General features: G+C 35.5%; 1 long non-coding RNA gene across 1 annotated transcript; it reads right to left on the reverse strand.

The window, feature by feature from the left end:
* Positions 1–5,161: 5,161 nt before the first annotated feature.
* On the reverse strand, positions 5,162–6,730 carry LOC110902661. Its single transcript, XR_002571312.1, has 2 exons — positions 6,648–6,730; positions 5,162–5,327 (listed from the first exon to the last, which is right to left on the reverse strand). It is a non-coding gene; the product is annotated as an uncharacterized LOC110902661 (long non-coding RNA).
* Between the last annotated feature and the right edge of the window lie 12,914 nt (positions 6,731–19,644).

The raw sequence follows: 19,644 nt of genomic DNA on the forward strand, positions 1-19,644 counted from the left end.
ATCATGACTACTTTTATTAAACATTTTTCTTTAAACTCATAAGTCATGAATCCTAAATAAAATAAAACCTATGTATCTCACAGGCATTTTTATGCTGACGTACCTATTTTTACACATGTTTCAGGTGCTGCTTTGTGATGACTGTTGATATATGCTACACTTAGGATGGACTCGTGTCTTAGCAACTTTCAAACTTGAAAGATAATAGTTGTACTTATTTGATTGTATTAAAACAATGATTTCATTTATTCAATAAAACAAAATTATTTATTCCATGGTTGTGAAACAATGATTCTGTTACAACACTCCCCGACGTTTCCGCCACATTTTGTTGTTTTACGTGGTCGGGGTGTGACAGAAAAGTTGGTATCAGAGCCAATGGTTATAGGGAATTAGGTTATTAGTAATGCTTTGACCTAGACTATAACCTTCCTAGGACCCTAACACAAGTTATCTTGTGTTTAGTTTTAAAACAATACCGTCACTTATTCTTAGGTGACAACCACAATAAGAACACAAATTGTGTTTCCATCTTGAAAACTAATCATCTGTTCTAGGATGAATTATTATAAGGTTTTGAACCCTTTAAGTTTTCAAAATCTCCTCAAAGTTTGGTCTAAATAATGTGAACACGTGCAAACTGGAAGGGTGGGTGCCTGTACCTTGATTTTTCTGTCTAAGGCTAGATTGTTCATACAAATCCGCAGTATCGGACCAGTCACTCTTACCTGGGAACTCTTGGGGTGAGTGTCCACTTATAGGCGAGCATGTCTTCGCGATACATTATTTTTGACCTATTTACTTTGATTAATCACCGTGGGTCGTTTGTTGCTTTGTAGTAACAAACAAATGACCTCCATCTTTGCTTTCATCGGATTTGTTTCATCTCATTCTTTTCGTCTAATCCTCTCACTTGTTTTCCTTCCTGTTTCCCCTTTTAGAATGCCTTCTCGACGCGAAAATCCGCTCTCAAATGCCGAAATGGCAGATATTCTGGCACAGCACATGGCTGCCGCACTCCCAAACATTATAGCTCAAGTGAACCAAGCCAATAACAACCAGAATGCTCCTTGCAATTTCAAAAGTTTCAATTCAGCTAACCCCCTCAAGTTTAGTGGTTCTGAAGGAGCAACTGGGCTCCTACAGTGGTTCGAGAGCATTGAGAGTACATTTCGTCATGTGCAATGTCCAGACAATCGGAAAGTCGAGTTTGCATCTAGTGTGCTTCAGAAGAGGGCTCTCACATGGTGGAATGGAATTATGAGGGACCGTGGTGCTGAGGTCGCATTAGCACAAACTTGGGCTGAGCTTAGGGCTCTTATGAATAGGGAGTTTTGTCCTCGTCATGAATTGAGGGCTTTAGAATGGGAATTTGATGACCTAAAGCAAGACAGCGGTGAGCATCGCGCCTATACTGACCGCTATGAGGAATTGAGCCTGCTATGTCCTGCTATGGTTACACCTGTGGATAAGGCGATTGAGAAATATATTGATGGTCTTCCTGACCTAGTTCAGGATATTGTTAGTGGCAGCAACCCTACTACTGTCAGACAAGCCATTGAATTGTCTGCCACCTTAACTGAATCCCACATCAGGAAGAAAAAGCTTTTTCGAAAAGGCGACCCAAGACCATCCGACAAGACTGCTCCAGCTGAGCCAAAGGAAAAGCAGGTTGAAGGATCCAAGAAGAAGAAGCGTAAGGCTTCTCAAAACTGCGCCATCACTGCTCAAGAGAAATAGGTTGCACCAAACCAGCCAGCACAACCTCGCAAAAGGCAAAATTATGTTGGTACCGCACCTTTGTGCAATAAATGCAACCGTCACCATCTAGAGCAAGAGCAGTGTCGCAAATGTACCCAATGTGGGCGGTTGGGACATTTGATCAATGTTTGCCGTTATGCAAATCAAGCTGCTGCAAACCCTGCTGCTGTTCAAGCACGGTTCCCACCGGGGTCATGTTATAACTGTGGTGACCTTACTCACTACAGAAACAATTGCCCAAGACTTGTTAACATACCTCCAGCACATGGACGGGCGTTTAACATCAATGAGGCAAACATAGACAATGATGCAGCAGTGAACAATTAGTGTTTTGTTATTTCCTCTGGTTGTTATCTTTTGACATTTAAAGACAAGTCAGTTGTTATATAAAAAAAATTCATCGTTTTTATTTTAGCAAAACTGATGCAATTGTGTGAATGTTTGATACGATCTTATGATAACAACACAAAGATGAACTACTCGTGTGGTTCTGTCATTTTTATGATCACTCGTGATCTCCCCAAAAATCTTAAATACTCGTTTCTTTTAAGAAACAAAGCCAAACTCCTATTAAAGATCTTTCTATCTCCATAGATAGATTCTTGAAAATGATTAAGGTGCCAAATGAAATCCACAGATTGGATTCCTAGTGTGCTTTAAATATCCATGCCCAAAGATAACAAATTAAAGATCAAGTTAACTAATTATGTGATTATGTGCTTATGTGTCTTCTTATATGTTTGTGTTTTGTGTGATCCATCCAAATCCTAGTAGAATCTTCCATATCTCATATGACGGATTCATAGTAGGATATCTAAAGGTACTATCTTGAATCCTTAATGGACTTCTACGTTGTAGTTAAAGTCCCTTGGGTTTTAAAGTACTATTCTAATATTGGACCCCTTGAGTGGTCTAGTTAAACAGATTGATTTGAAAATCTGGTTAGGATTATCATGTGATGATATAATTGAAAAGATCCCTTAAGCGGTCTATTTAAGGAGATCGTACGACGGTCTAGTTAAGAAGATTATGTGTTGATCTAGTTAAAAAGATGGTTCGTTGATCTAGTTAAAAAGATTCTTTGGTGGTCTAGTCAAGTCTCTTCATGCCTATTCAATTGATTTTTCCCATACGCAATATGAAATGAATTGTGCAGACTGTGCAAGGAATTACGTAATTATGGAGGCCTACATAATTATGGAATTTAGTGCACAGAAACCACAAGAAGTTTTGTCATGTGTTAAGACCTATAGTGACAAGAGTAATGATACGGGAGAAGTCTTGGACCTTGACCGATGTCATTTTATCTTACACTCCCCAATTCTGATTTCAAGCACACAAAAGTTTCCTCTAAAATTAAATTTCGGGACGAAATTTCCTAAAGTAGGGGAGACTGTGACACCTGTGTCACTTCAACCATCAAACAAATGCCAAACCAATGTAATATTGTATTTCATACTTGGGATTTGTAAAAATATGTGTATTGTTTGCACATATCAATCCTTGTCCGATTTCAAGCTCTAAATCGCTTTCTGGAAGGTTATACGCGCACTGATGCGTAAATATAACCAGTTTAACACGACAAACACTCCAAAATAGTGAAATAGGCTTAACACACCTTAAATAACCTCCACATAACTTAGAAATAAGTTTTGGATGGTTTGGTGTGTTGAAATCAAGTTTGTTCGATCGCAGGGACTAATTGTGTCAAACTGCGAAACTATACCGATTCGTGTAGTAACGAACATTCCGGAACTTGATCATAAGTTAAATATGCCCTAAATATCCTTATTATAGCTTAGAAACAGGCTTTGAGGTGTTTGGTGCTCAGAAATAAACTTTATTGATTAATAGGGACTAAAAGCGTCAAAAAGTGCACAAGTTTGCATTTTCGCGCACATCTTATGTTCTGAACATATCCAGACATCCAAAAATTTATGTAATCATTAAAATACTTTATTTTAGTGATTGGCATGCTAAAATTCCATTCATCGCTTAATTTGGATCGTTTTTTGCGTTCGTTACGACTTCCGTCGTAATTTACCGAACGACGCAACCGTACGGCCAAACGAACCGACATCCGAGATATTTTTGTGCAAGTTTTAAGTTCCCTATACTTTAACTTCATTTTATAGCTTTGAAATGGGGTTAACGGGGCTTAAACGTGTCAAAAATGGACCCGAAATGCATGTTTCTCAAGTGCAGGGACCATTTTGCAATTTCTGGAAAGTATCAGACCTGCAAGGTCCTTACGTACTGTATGGGCATGGTCTTATGGTCCGTAAGCATGTCCCAAATCAGCAGAAATGTTTTCCAGCTGTTCCACACACTTGCAAATGGTTTTTGATCAATCTATGTGCTATATTTGATGGTTTTCAAGTGCCCATGGTATCCAAATACCATGTGCCCACTTGTACGGATGAGATCGAAGCTCGGTTTTCGATAAACGATCTTAACGGTGCAAGGAAATCTATAAATAGCCCACCCCTTTCACTTGAAAACTCACACTTGATCTGATTTTGGCCTTCTAAGTTGAAATTTATACTTCATACCTGAAGGTAAATCGGATCAAGAGCTTGCGGGGACCTTTTGTAAGTATTCTTTCGTTCTTTTCATTCGTTTTTATCGTTAAAGTCAAACTGCATTTGACTTTCTGCTTTGACCAATTTAAGGTCAACGCGAAGTTCGTTTGAACTTCATAACGTGAGCGTAATCACGATGGTCATAATCCCTAGTGACTATACCTACTGATTACCACGTTATCTAGGCTCAGTGACGTGTCGTAGCTTCCGCCAAAATGCGTATTCTCGCGTATTTTGTAACCAAGCTACTTGTAGGTATCAAAACCGTTTGTTTTGATACCAAACCTGTTTTCTAACTTTATTAAACATGTTTCGACATGTTTAGCTCGTCACTTTTAGTTTAGTGCTTGTGTAGAGTTGTAAGTCAAGCGGACATAACACCCGCTTAGACTTTTGAACACGACCCGTTTGGTCGATCATTAGGATCCGACCAAACATGTTTAGTGACCATAGTTGCATAGGGAATAACCTTCCGAGGTTATACCTATTGGTCACTTCGTTTAAGTAGTTGTATGATAGGTAGTTTATATGCCTTAGGAAAATGACCAAAATAACCTTTTTATGCATAATTGATATTTAAGCATATGTAACCCAAACTTTTGTCACTTAACTGATTATGTAACATATTTAAACATGTTTTGGCATATAATACTTGTCATGGGGCTAGTTAGACGTCTCGAACGCGCATTTCGCGCGCGACGCGTTAAAGTAGCGTAAGCTACCTTAATGGATCATAATGTGTAACACCCTAGTTACTATTTAACGGTTTTATATGTAAATACCAACAATTAGATGTGTAATTAAGACCACACATGCTATAAAAGAATACGAGTTTATTAAAACTTTCACAATTCATAAGTTATTCAACATAAGTGATCGAATTCGTCGTTTAAAATTTACGACGAGGCAAGGTGCGGAAGCATGTATCTTTATCGTGTTCGGTTCTTCGATGAGCTTGATTGTCTTCCGTTGTCCAAAGTGTACCTACATTTCATAAACATGAAATTCATTAGTCATACCGGGATTAAAATGTGTTTAAACAGACCCGGTAATGATAATCGAAGGAAAAAGAATCCCAACGTTAAACTTTTGATCTCAAAACAAAGATTTCGAACTGGGCTCCACCGTAACTTACGGTGGCACCGTAAGTTACGGTGGCCCCTGGTTTAACATGCCCCTACCGTACAACAGTAGGCAGCCACCGTAATGCATCTAGCTCCACCGTAATGCATCCAGCTCCACCGTAACTTACGGTGGCACCGTAAGTTACGGTGGCCCCTGCATCTGAACTCCCATATTGTCGTTTATTGACACGAAAACTTTCGTATCTTTTAAACCGCTTGTCCATTTGACCTACCGTTTTTTCCTACGTGATTGTAATTTGATTCTCTACCTTATGGAGTTAAAATCCAACATACGGTTTAACAAAATTTCAGAGTTTTAAGTCTTTGGCTTATTGCCCTTTTTACCAAATTTTGACCCGTTCGATTTTTATCAAACAAACAAGTTTGTTTGACCTTTATTTATCATAAACCTATTAAATTCACATGATGTCTAACATATTAGATTCGAATTACAGATTCATCTACCTTCTTAACCCATTTTCACCCATATGCTTATTTTGACCCGTTAAGGGTATTTAAGCATATTTTAAGCACCCATTGCTTTCACTCGTTTCTAAATACATATACCCACATTTCTTATCAAATGATCACCCACCACAACTATATTTGTGGTGGATTCGATGTGGTGATCTACTTAATCCGAGTTTTATCCATCGAATTATTATTTTACGGTAAAGACTCATATAGAGTCTTTTGACCAAGAAATTACATCTTTCGCTTATATACTTGTTCTAAGTATTGACTTGATTATAAAACTCGTTTTCCAAGTGACCTCTAAGGGTTGTTTACTTAATTTTACTTACAAGGGCGTTTTGGTCACATTTTAACCCTCCTTTACAACGAAGGGCTTGCTTAAGCCATGCACGCCCAAAATCTCATTTTTAACCAAATCTTGTTTTCAAAACACTCTGTCTATAATTTAAATCCTCCGGTTTACCTTTTTAAGGTAACCAAATGCCCCTATTACTTTGCCTAACTCTCATAGGTCTCCAAGTTCTAAATGAGGAGTTGATCTATTATACATACCTGGCCCGGATCAACTTATTAACCCTGTTTTAATACTTTGCTTTATAATCGCTAATTAAGAATGATGCGAGCACTCATTGGATATCTATTCCTGTAAGCATATAACTCGACAAAAGGATATTCTGAAACTATGGCTAGTGTAAGATATACTTACCTTGCATCATGTTTATGCATTTTCCTTTACTCCCGATTCGTTTGACCCGCTTCCTTCCCAAGCTTCCACCTAGCTTGCCAAGCGTCAAACCATAATGCGTTCATCCACAAGATAGTTGTATTAGTCATCAATACTATGACTATTACCCTCATGGACTCTCTTTACCATTTTCCGCATACGCTTTTTATTATAGGTCGGTTTGACTCTTAATGGTCAAACTTCTTATAACATATGCAATTGCACTAATGAACTTAATACACTCATTTAGGCATTTCATCAAACACTTAGCGGGTCAAATTTCTACATGATCTAAACCAAATTCATGACTTGAAATCACTATCTAAACTTAACTTCAATTAGTCAAATTTTACACATGTCTTAACATCAATATTTTCTGAAATTTATTCTTAAATTCAGATTTATGTTAGAACAAGATTATAATTCTAGGGCTTATCATGTTTTCTTCAAGTTCATTAATCACCTACAATGGTGGTTATAAATTCTATAAATATTCATGAAATCTTTTAACATGATTTCACCTAGGGTTCATCCCTAGACACCATATCTCTTCTAATTACATTCATGCATGACACAACCAAGCCAAATTTTGATTTTTCATAATTAACGTAGAACTTGAGATGAATTAAAACACTAGAATTTCACATACCTTGTGATCCCTTCAGTGAGGTGATCACTAATTCGTGCTTGAAACTTGATTTAGGACTGATTAGGAGCTTCAATTTGATGAAAATTGATTGAATTAGGGTTGTGAGGAAACCCCTATGTCGCCCCTGTGCAGAGAACGACCAAACACACACTTCTTGTGTGTGTTTGGTGTAATATCTTTTGTTTTAATATCCCAAGTTTCAAGTTTAATCATTCTAGTCCCTCAATTTGTGTTTTCTTTATGATTTAGGAGTTTTAATCCTATTTAAGTTATTATTTATTTTATTTTTTTTAGACTTGTAGTTAACTAGGTTATAATTTTCCTAGTTATTCATCTTGCTCAAAAACCCGTTTTAGTTTAAGTCCCGTTAAATCTCGGGCCTTTTTTATATATTTTGCTTTCTCAAGGTATTTCCCATCCTTTTAATAAATATTAGACTTATTTGTTTGAATCCTAATATTCACCGGGTTAACTTTACCACTAACGGTATTTTACCCGTTTTTACTATTAACGAGGTTTGATTACCAAACCCGTTTTTGGGTTGTTACAAGTCTACCCCCCTTAAAGTGGTTTCGTCCTCGAAACCTTTTCTTGCTTAATTCATCGAGTTCAGACTCAATGCATTTGATTCGTGAAATCTTTTAAATGTTACTTTTACTTTGACCAATTGTTAGTATTACCAGAAAAGTATGGCAATATCCTTTTGGTTACTAATTGTCTACGTATCTCATACTACATAGTGCAATCTTGAAATAACGTAACCTCGTTATTTCCACTAGTCCAGTTAACTTAGCGATATTCATCGCTTTCATATACTATCAAATTATTTATGAATCCGTCGTTTTGACCTGTTTAAAGGTCCTTGATGAAATCTTTCACTTTTAGCAACTATTCTTTTGTTCATGAACTTATAGCTTTATGATCCCTCAAATAAGTGATCAATATTTTCTGTTAGTGAGGTCTCATGGGACGTCACTTTATCTCTTGGATCTATTTACCTTTGTTGTTTACTTGACCGAATCGCCAAACGTTGGCCACTTAGTCACATAGGTTTATAAATTATGTTTATTCTACATTACTCTTCGTAGTGAATAACGTGTTAAACAATTTTTTAATTTGGGTTTCGACCTTAACCGATCTCACTAACTAGACTTATCAGTCCAGTTACTTTGTACCCATCACTCGGGTCATAATATGATTACTTCACATTACTTCTCTTGACCGTGATCACGTCACGTCATGTTTAGGTCTATTCCAACCTTTCTTTTCAAATGTATCGTCTTGCACTTATCAGTGTCAAGACTTATATCTTTCATGCCTATTACATAATCGTCTATCAGAATTCATATTCGTAAAAACGTCATTTCTTGCAAAAATCGGTGTTTTAGTTTAGCATTTTCCCTTTAACTTTTGTCAATTATCCATATCAAGGAAATTGATAACTCATAATTTATTGTTTTCCGTTCTTACTTATGCGGGGAATCGTAACAAATTCCCTCACCTTACACTATTGACCCGTAGGTTCCTTCACTTAACCTCGTAGGCTATTTCCTTATGTTTTCACCTCTTTAAGGTGAGACCCTTATGATCCCTTTTGCTTCAATTCATGACCCGTGGGTCGTTTTGGCCCCGTAGACCTTTACACTAATTAATATCCCGTAGGTTATGATGATCCCGTAGATCATCTTTTATTCGAGTCTTTATTTAATGTGTATACGTTTATATATACGCATATAGCGTTAAGGCACTCCTTTTATGTTTAGAATTATTCACCTTTACTTTTGGATTTCGTTTAACCTTGACCGTAGTCTAAGGCTACATTATTTTCTTTCGAACAAATTTTCTGACTTTATGACTTCTTACGTCATTTATGCGTCGGTTTATCTTATGCTCATCATTAGCCTGTTTACATACATTCATATTTGATTATGTCTCATTACCGGGCTCATTATTCTTTTGTTTTTAACACTACTATTATCCTGCTTGCATTTACTCATGTCGTCTGGCATAATATTATATTCGACCCGTTCAACTTTAAAATAGTTGAACATATTTATTCAAAATTTCTTTTACGAAATTTTTTTAGTCATAATTCATAATCCAAATCTTTTGAATTTTCAACCCTCGTTCATGTCTCTTGGTTTACGCGTGTGTTTAATTCTTACCCATCAACCGTGTGTTTCACCGAAGTCGTTATTATTGCGACCCTCCCGGTATGCATCAAGACTTCGCTTCATTTTTATATTCCGACTTTGTCCTCAAGTTTGACGTTTTACAAAAACGACCCGTTTAGAGACATATTCGCATTTTCTGGGTTCGAGTGTAAGTACACCCCCTCCAATACATGTCTACCTTGTTTTACATGTTTATATTTTCTGGGTTCGAGTGTAAGTACACCCCCTCCCAATACATGCCTACATCATTTTACATGTTTTCATGTCTACATGTTTATATTCCTCGGGTTCGAGTGTAAGTACACCCCCTCCCAATACATGTCTACATCATTTACATGTTTCCATGTCTACATGTTTATATTCCTCGGGTTCGAGTGTAAGTACACCCCCTCCCAATACATGTCTACATCATTTTACATGTTTCCTTGTCCCTTCTCTCGGGCTCATTATACTAATATAATACGCTTCCGTCACTCGGCTGTGCGTTTATATTATGATCAAATAATTTGCTTATCTGATTCATTTGGGTACTTCTTAATTTGTCCCTTTCACCCCATCCTTACTACATCGGACGTAAATGTGTCCGCTAGAAGAAGTTCATGGTATCATATGCCACTACTTACTTGGCCAGAGTAAGCAATTAACACATGACACACATGACCTTTTTATAGTTTTCACATCACGCCCTATGTGAGTAACGTCTCTTATTTAGTTTTCTTGGGAATAATATCCTGAATAGGTATTCTATTCAGGTTTTCCAAGTTTCTAATTTACATATGCGACAATCATTCTATAGATGCTTGTTGCATATTGCTAATTGCGCGATTATATTTAAAAGCACGCACCTGATAATACTTGCCCCGATGGGCGTTTCTTGCCATTAGCCTTGTTCGCGGTCTTTACGCGATTTAGTCCTTAGTGAGCATGTTCTTCTTGTCATGCCCCGGACTGTTCCTCTGTCTCATCCTTAATTTGTTTAACCTTTGTCATATTTAAACACAAGTGTCCTTCAATCAAGACATTCACAAAAGTTAGTAATGTTAACTTTACTAAATGCCCGTATCATAACACAAGACTTTTGTACTATATGTGTCAACGCACGAAATGTTGTTAACTATATCTATCATTTAATTGGGGTAACGTGTATTACACGATAACCCTATGTGTTGTTTACAACACTTTAATAAACTAAACTATTCACATACATACACTTACCGGAATTGCGATCAAGCCTCGAACCGAACACCAATATTTGTCAAGAGCATAAGGTTTAAGTCCAAGCATGGTTTTCCCCACCATACTTGAATCTCTTAAACCAAGGCTCTGATACCAACTTGTAACACCCTAGTTACTATTTAACGGTTTTATATGTAAATACCAACAATTAGATGTGTAATTAAGACCACACATGCTATAAAAGAATACAAGTTTATTAAAACTTTTACAATTCATAAGTTATTCAACATAAGTGATCGAATTCGTCGTTTAAAATTTACGACAAGGCAAGGTGCGGAAGCATGTATCTTTATCGTGTTCGGTTCTTCGATGAGCTTGATTGTCTTCCGGTGTCCAAAGTGTACCTACATTTCATAAACATGAAATGCTTTAGTCATACCGGGATTAAAATGTGTTTAAACAGATCCGGTAATGATAATGGAAGGAAAAAGAATCCCAACGTTAAACTTTTGATCTCAAACAAAAGATTTCGAACTGGGCTCCACCGTAACTTACGGTGGCACCGTAAGTTACGGTGGCCCCTGGTTTAACATGCCCCTACCGTACAACAGTAGGCAGCCACCGTAATGCATCCAGCTCCACCGTAACTTGCGGTGGCACCGTAAGTTACGGTGGCCCCTGCATCTGAACTCCCATATTGTCGTTTATTGACACGAAAACTTTCGTATCTTTTAAACCGCTTGTCCATTTGACCTACCGTTTCTTCCTACGTGATTGTAATTTGATTCTCTACCTTATGGAGTTAAAATCCAACATTCGGTTTAACAAAATTTCAGACTTTTAAGTCTTCGGCTTATTACCCTTTTTACCAAATTTTGACCCGTTCGATTTTTATCAAACAAACAAGTTTGTTTGACCTTTATTTATCATAAACCTATTAAATTCACATGATGTCTAACATATTAGATTCGAATTACAGATTCATCTACCTTCTTAACCCATTTTCACCCATATGCTTATTTTGACCCGTTAAGGGTATTTAAGCATATTTTGAGCACCCATAGCTTTCACTCGTTTCTAAATACATATACCCACATTTCTTATCAAATGATCACCCACCACAACTATATTTGTGGTGGATTCGATGTGGTGATCTACTTAATCCGAGTTTTATCCCTCGAATTATTATTTTACGGTAAAGACTCATATAGAGTCTTTTGACCAAGAAATTACATCTTTTGCTTATATACTTGTTCTAAGTATTGACTTGATTATAAAACTCGTTTTCCAAGTGACCTCTAAGGGTTGTTTACTTAATTTTACTTACAAGGGCGTTTTGGTCACATTTTAACCCTCCTTTACAACGAAGGGCTTGCTTAAGCCATGCACGCCCAAAATCTCATTTTTAACCAAATCTTGTTTTCAAAACACTCTGTCTATAATTTAAATCCTCCGGTTTACCTTTTTAAGGTAACCAAATGCCCCTATTACTTTGCCTAACTCTCATAGGTCTCCAAGTTCTAAATGAGGAGTTGATCTATTATACATACCTGGCCCGGATCAACTTATTAACCCGGTTTTAATACTTTGCTTTATAATCGCTAATTAAGAATGATGCGAGCACTCATTGGATATCTATTCCTGTAAGCATATAACTCGACAAAAGGATATTTTGAACTATGGCTAGTGTAAGATATACTTACCTTGCATCCTGTTTATGCATTTTCCTTTACTCCCGATTCGTTTGACCCGCTTCCTTCCCAAGCTTCCACCTAGCTTGCCAAGCGTCAAACTATAATGCGTTCATCCACAAGATAGTTGTATTAGTCATCAATACTATGACTATTACACTCATGGACTCTCTTTACCATTTTCCGCATACGATTTTTATTATAGGCCGGTTTGACTCTTAATGGTCAAACTTCTTATAACATATGCAATTGCACTAATGAACTTAATACACTCATTTAGGCATTTCATCAAACACTTAGCGGGTCAAATTTCTACATGATCTAAACCAAGTTCATGACTTGAAATCACCATCTAAACTTAACTTCAATTAGTCAAATTTTACACATGTCTTAACATCAATATTTTCTGAAATTTATTCTTAAATTCGGATTTATGTTAGAACAAGATTATAATTCTAGGGCTTATCATGTTTTCTTCAAGTTCATTAATCACCTACAATGGTGGTTATATATTCTATAAATATTCATGAAATCTTTTAACATGATTTCACCTAGGGTTCATCCCTAGACACCATATCTCTTCTAGTTACATTCATGCATGACACAACCAAGCCAAATTTCGATTTTTCATAATTAACCTAGAACTTGAGATGAATCAAAACACTAGAATTTCACATACCTTGTGATCCCTTCAGTGAGGTGATCACTAATTCGTGCTTGAAACTTGATTTAGGACTGATTAGGAGCTTCAATTTGATGAAAATCGATTGAATTAGGGTTGTGGGGAAACCCCTATGTCGCCCCTGTGCAGAGAACGACCAGACACACACTTCTTGTGTGTGTTTGGTGTAATATCTTTTGTTTTAATATCCCAAGTTTCAAGTTTAATCATTCTAGTCCCTCAACTTTTGTTTTCTTTATGATTTAGGAGTTTTAATCCTATTTAAGTTGTTATTTTTTTTAGACTTGTAGTTAACTAGGTTATAATTTTCCTAGTTATTCATCTTGCTCAAAAACCCGTTTTAGTTTAAGTCCCGTTAAATCTCGGGCCTTTTTTTATATATTTTGCTTTCTCAAGGTATTTCCCATCCTTTTAATAAATATTAGACTTATTTGTTTGAATCCTAATATTCACCGGGTTAATTTTACCACTAACGGTATATTACCCGTTTTTACTATTAACGAGGTTTGATTACCAAACCCGTTTTTGGGGTGTTACATAATGGGTCGAAAGCACTTAGGATAGGTTTCACTTTAGTATGTAGGCCTTGTTTGACCATATCATATGAGTTCCCACGCTCATTTGGTTCACGAGACCTCATACTATCCGATCTCCCGATTTAGGTCCGGTTTATTTATGTAGTTATCAATATTAGGTGTCGTTTGATTCCGTGCTCCTCTAGCTTTGCTTGGTAGTTGTTCAAGACTCCTAAGCACTCTCAAGTGAGTACATAGTCCCCTCCTTTACTGTTTTCAACTGTTTTGGGGTGAAGCATGTGTACCTATCTGTTATTTTCATGATTTCAAAGTATAATTGATTATGCATGTTAGTACTTATCTTTTGACAAACTGAATGACTATTTATGTTTTAAACACTGATTTTTCAAAGATTATAAAATTTATTGTTGGAATAGTACTTATTTTTGTTCACCAGACCGGTTGGTAGTATGATATAGCGCTATAGGATTTGACACCCCATTCCTGTTGTCATGGAATGTCTGAAACCAATTTGTTGTTCCATCCAAATAGGGATTGCCTTTGTGGTATTTCTATAGTCTCAAAGGTGTATTTTGATGCACTAGGTCTGAATGAATTCTTAAATCACATTATTTTTGTATATTAAGTTATACTCCCAAAAGTATAGTTTGATATGCTCTCATATGGGATATTGTACAAAAACCAACATATATTTCGTTAATCATTAAAACATAGTTTGATATGTTATTTTCATAATCCAAAGCATAGTTTTAATATGTTATTTTCAAACCAAAACATAGTTTAATATGTTATTTAAGAATCCAAAGTATACTTTTGATATACTACTGAAAACTTATTTATTTTACCAACTAAAGTATGGTTAATATACTATTTACTTAATGATTGGTTTTTGGTTAGTGTTTAGATAACGGGGCGGGTGTAATGTGATGAAAACATGGTAGATACGCCGCTGGTACTTCTTATATATAAGTGTTTTCATCGCATTACGTACCGTAGCGTTATTTAGTACACTTAGGTTAACGATTTTGGAACTGAAATATATTTTAATATATTACTTATTCGACTTTCTTAAAAACCAAAGTACATTTTTATATATACTATGAATCTTTTTATCAAAACATTGTTTTTCAAACAATATATTTTTATACAAACTTATTCTACTTACTTACTTAATTTCCTATGTATTATTATTTTATATCATCTGATTTCTTATAAATGATTTATAAAAGAAAACCTTTTACAAGGATCATGACTACTTTTCTTAAACATTTTTCTTTAAACTCATAAGTCATGAATCCTAAATAAAATAAAACTTATGTATCTCACAGGCATTTTTACGCTGACGTACCTATTTTTACACATGTTTCAGGTGCTGCTTTGTGATGACTGTTGATATATGCTACACTTAGGATGGACTCGTGCCTTAGCAACTTTAAAACTTGAAAGAAAATAGTTGTACTTATTTGATTGTATTAAAACAATGAGTTCATTTATTCAATAAAACAAAATTATTTATTCCATACAAGTCACATTCACTTATTTGTAAATTGAGCCTTAACTACAAACATATCAACACAAATCAATGCGATTACAAACAAACATAACTGACTAACTTCCAATAAACATGATGAACATTCAGCAACATAATGAACATTCCATTAAAACAATGAACATTCAACAACATAATGAACATTCGTTTCACACAATGAACATTCAGAAACATAATGAACACTCGTTTAACACAATGAACATTCAGCAACATAATGAACATTCATTTCACACAATGAACATTCAGCAACATAATGCACATTCCATTAACACAACGAACATTCAGCAACATAATGAACATCCAGCAATGTAATGAACATTCCACTAACATAATGAACATTCAGCAACATAGTGCACATTCCATTAACACGATGAAAATTCAGTAACATAATGAACATTCCATTAAAACAATGAACATTCAGCAACATAATGAACATTCGTTTCACACAATAAACATCCAGCAACGTAATGAACATTCCATTAAAACAATGAACATTCAGCAACATAATGAACATTCGTTTCACACAATGAACATCCAGCAACATAATGAACATTCGTTTAACACGATGAATATTCAGCAACATAATGAACATCCAGCAACGTAATGAACATTCCACTAACACAATGAACATTCAGCAACATAGTGCACATTCCATTAACACGATGAACTATCATCTTAATTTACATTAAGGATAGACGAAGTTCATATGAACTTACCTTGGTACTTACCCTTACCCGTAAATTCTTACATGGTTCCCTATATACAACATATCAAACTTCATTTATAAATAAGAAGTGATTCCGGAAATCACTTACCTTAAGCATCCGTTTCGTACTTGCTTCCTCGCATCCTTCCCATTAGCCTTCCACGCTTCCACCCACCTTGACATGATCCTATACTTTCATGTCATTATGGTTACTGTATTATTAGCATACACGCACATTCTAAATTATATTAATTTCACATTCATATTCTATATTGACCTTTACTAATCAATACCAACCACACAATGCATAAGATAACAATCACATCTTTTCATTCCACATAATTCTTTATATCGTCACATATAACATTTATTGATATAGCATGTGCCTTGCGATTTCCCTAACATTACATTTGTGGCCAAATGTCTTACTATGCTATTTATGCACAGTTGACTTTTAGAAAGTCAACTGTCCATTATATGAATTATCAACTTAAGCTCATACATTCTCAACAATAATAGATTATACTACGGACATCATACACATTTCATACTCATATATCAAAACACATATGATCATCCAATTGTATGCACACAAACATAATCAATTTCTTCCATACTAGTAATATCATGATTTTACAATTAACAACATTGTCCAAGCTTAGTTAACACACATAGCTTCCCAACCTTCCTCCATTACTTGCATGCGATCTCATCTAGTAATCTCACCTAGACATTTCATCAAACACTTGGTGTGCGTACACCATTTAATGCACAATTTACAACTAATTCATGCATACTCTTCCAAGTTCTTACTTTCAATCACCAACATAACTAAACATCAAACTAACTTCATACCATATTCAACCTAACTTGCAAGAGTTCATCATATTCAACATAATACATCAAGAATTACACAAATATTGAACATGGATGATTCACTCACTTCATCTTCCTCACCACTACAAGTGGGTTTCACCCCCAAACATCAAATTAATCAAAATCATGCAAAACACATGTTCTACATAGCGATTCTAACACATACACATGATTAATTTCATTCAATTTTGTGGATTAAACATAACCCACTTCATACAAGATCACCAAATCACAAATTACAACTTACCACATGTTTGTTCAAGCTAGATGGTGAGAAATCTTCATTCATGCAACGTTTTCCATTCGCTTCGGGCCTTGATTTGGGGTTGAATTGCATCTTCATTCAAGAAAGGGTTTTCTCCTTTCTCTCTCTCCATGTACGACACATCCACACACACTACATACACTTAGGCTAATTTATTAAACTTCAACCCCATTTACCAAGTTTAGTCCCTCAAGTTTGCCATTTTTCTTATTTGTCACAAACTTCCTTCCTCACCATTTAACTCATACTTTAACTAAGTTATTTAAAACCGGTTAGCCCACTTCATGCCATAAAACAAGGAAACACATTCGTAAGTTAAACATTTGGGTTTTGGGGCGTTACAGGATAGTCCCTGTGGTTTGCTCCGATTTCACATTTAGTCCATACATTTTCAAAATTACAGTTGTAGTCTTCAACTTTGGCAAAATTCGTTCTCGGATAATCTCTGACGTGGATGAGAGTTAGTTTTCTTAGTTAAGTGACTATAAAATTACTAAAATGCCCTTCATTAGAAAATAACATACAAATAAAACATATATCTCTCTACTCATATCTCTCTCTTTTTGGTCTCTCACACTAAAAACCACCACCACCGTCACCTCCACTCCACAGCCACCATCGTCACTACCCAATGCCGCCGCCGTTGCCACCATCAACCACCCATCCCTAAATCAGCAACCACCATCATCCTCCACAATCACCCCACTGTCACCACATCACCCTGCCAGACCAAAACTCTCTCTCACTAAGACCACCACCACCGTCACCTCCACTCCACCGCCGCCACCATCATTCCCCACCACCACAGCCGTCATCCCCTTCTATCACCACTGCCCTGCCTCCTAAACCCATACCCGCCTCCACCATCAACCACCCATCCCTCAATCAACAACCACCATCAACCACCCAACCCTAAATCAACAACCACCATCATCCTCCACAATCACCCCAGCGTCACCACATCACCCTCGCTGAACCAAAACGCAACCACCTCAACCTGTTGCCTTCACCGCCTCCACCCTCCACCGGCGACGAACAATATGGTGGTTGATTCGATAGTTGTGATTTTAGATGAAGAATTGGAGAATGTTAATAGGAACAGACCTATGAAGAAGAAGGTAATCGGTGCTCCGAATATCCGGAAAAGAGTCGGTTTTACCGAACTCCGGTGTCGGTGTGGTGAGTTGTTTTGCTTCGAGCATCCTTCGTATTCTGATCTTTAACAGTGCACCACTTCTTTAATTTGTTTGGGGTATGGTAGGGTGGAGGTGTTATGGTAGGGTGGAAGTGGTATGACGGTGGTGGAGCTGTGATTTATAGAAAAGAAAGAAGAGTGAAAATGGAAAAGGAGGTGGGGGTAGCCGGGTAGATAGGTGGATATGGAGTTTTTTCCCAAATAGGTGTAGGTGGAAAACTTATTTACCAAAATGGGTGATTTGAAAAGTATTTACTAAAATGGGTGTTTTTTTTAAAAGTTAGTTTTTCTCACTCTTAATTCTAGTGGGTAAAAAAATTGCTATTAATAAATATGTTTACTCAATAAAATTTTAAGAAAAAATCGTGGTAAATTTAAAAAAAAAATGTGGATCGTAGATTTTATGTGAAGTTTTTTCAATGTTTTTTTTCTAATTCTTTATTTAACATATTATTTAGGTATTGTTTTAGTTCCCTTCAAAATTATTTTATTGTGAACATTTTTGTTAAGTTACACGTATTTTTAAACTACTTTTTTAATTTTAGTATTTTACATAATAATAAAATAAAAAATATATATTATTTTAAGTTGAAAAAAACCTGAATATGATATCCATTTCTTGAAAGCTAATATATTTGGAGTTTTTGCCCAAAAAGGTGTTGATGGAAATTTTATTTATCAAAATGGATGATTAGAAAAATATTATCAAAATGGGTGTTTAAAAAAATAATTTTATGTAAAGTATTTAAAATATTCATGTTTTTTCAACTTCAAATATTCATGTTTTCTCAACTTCAAATAATATATATTTTTTATTTTATTATTATGTAAAGTACTAAAATTAAAAAAGTAGTTTAAAGATACGTGTAACTTAAAAAATGTTTACAATAAAAATATTTTTGAAGGAAACTAAAACATTACCTATTAAATAATATGTTAAATAAAGAATTGGAAAAAAACATTGAAAAAACTTCACATAAAATCTACGATCCACATTTTTTTTTTAAATTTACTACAATTTTTTCTTAAAATTTTATTGAGTAAAGATATTTATTAATAGCAATTCTTTTACCCAATAAAAAACTAACTTTAAAAAAAAACCCATTTTGGTAAATACTTTTCAAATCACCCATTTTGGTAAATAAGTTTTTCACCTACACCTATTTGGGAAAAAACTCGGTGGATATGTGAGAAAAGATGGGGCCCACATGTCTTTTTTTAATAATTTAATGTTTTATTGTTATATTTTAATATGAAGGGTATTTAGGTAATCTCACAGTTACTTAACTAAGAAAACTAACCCTCATTCACGTCAATGACTATTCGAGAACGAATTTGTCAAAGTTGAGGACTATAACTGTAATTTTGAAAATGTAGAGACTAAAGGTGAAATCGGAGCAAACCATGGGGACTATCCAGGCACTTTTCGCTATTCTAGGAGTTTTGAGGTCTCCCAATCCGATTCAAATCACTTAGAAAT

This window comes from Helianthus annuus, chromosome 13 (genome assembly GCF_002127325.2).
Source record: "Helianthus annuus cultivar XRQ/B chromosome 13, HanXRQr2.0-SUNRISE, whole genome shotgun sequence".
Classification (NCBI taxonomy): domain Eukaryota; kingdom Viridiplantae; phylum Streptophyta; class Magnoliopsida; order Asterales; family Asteraceae; genus Helianthus; species Helianthus annuus.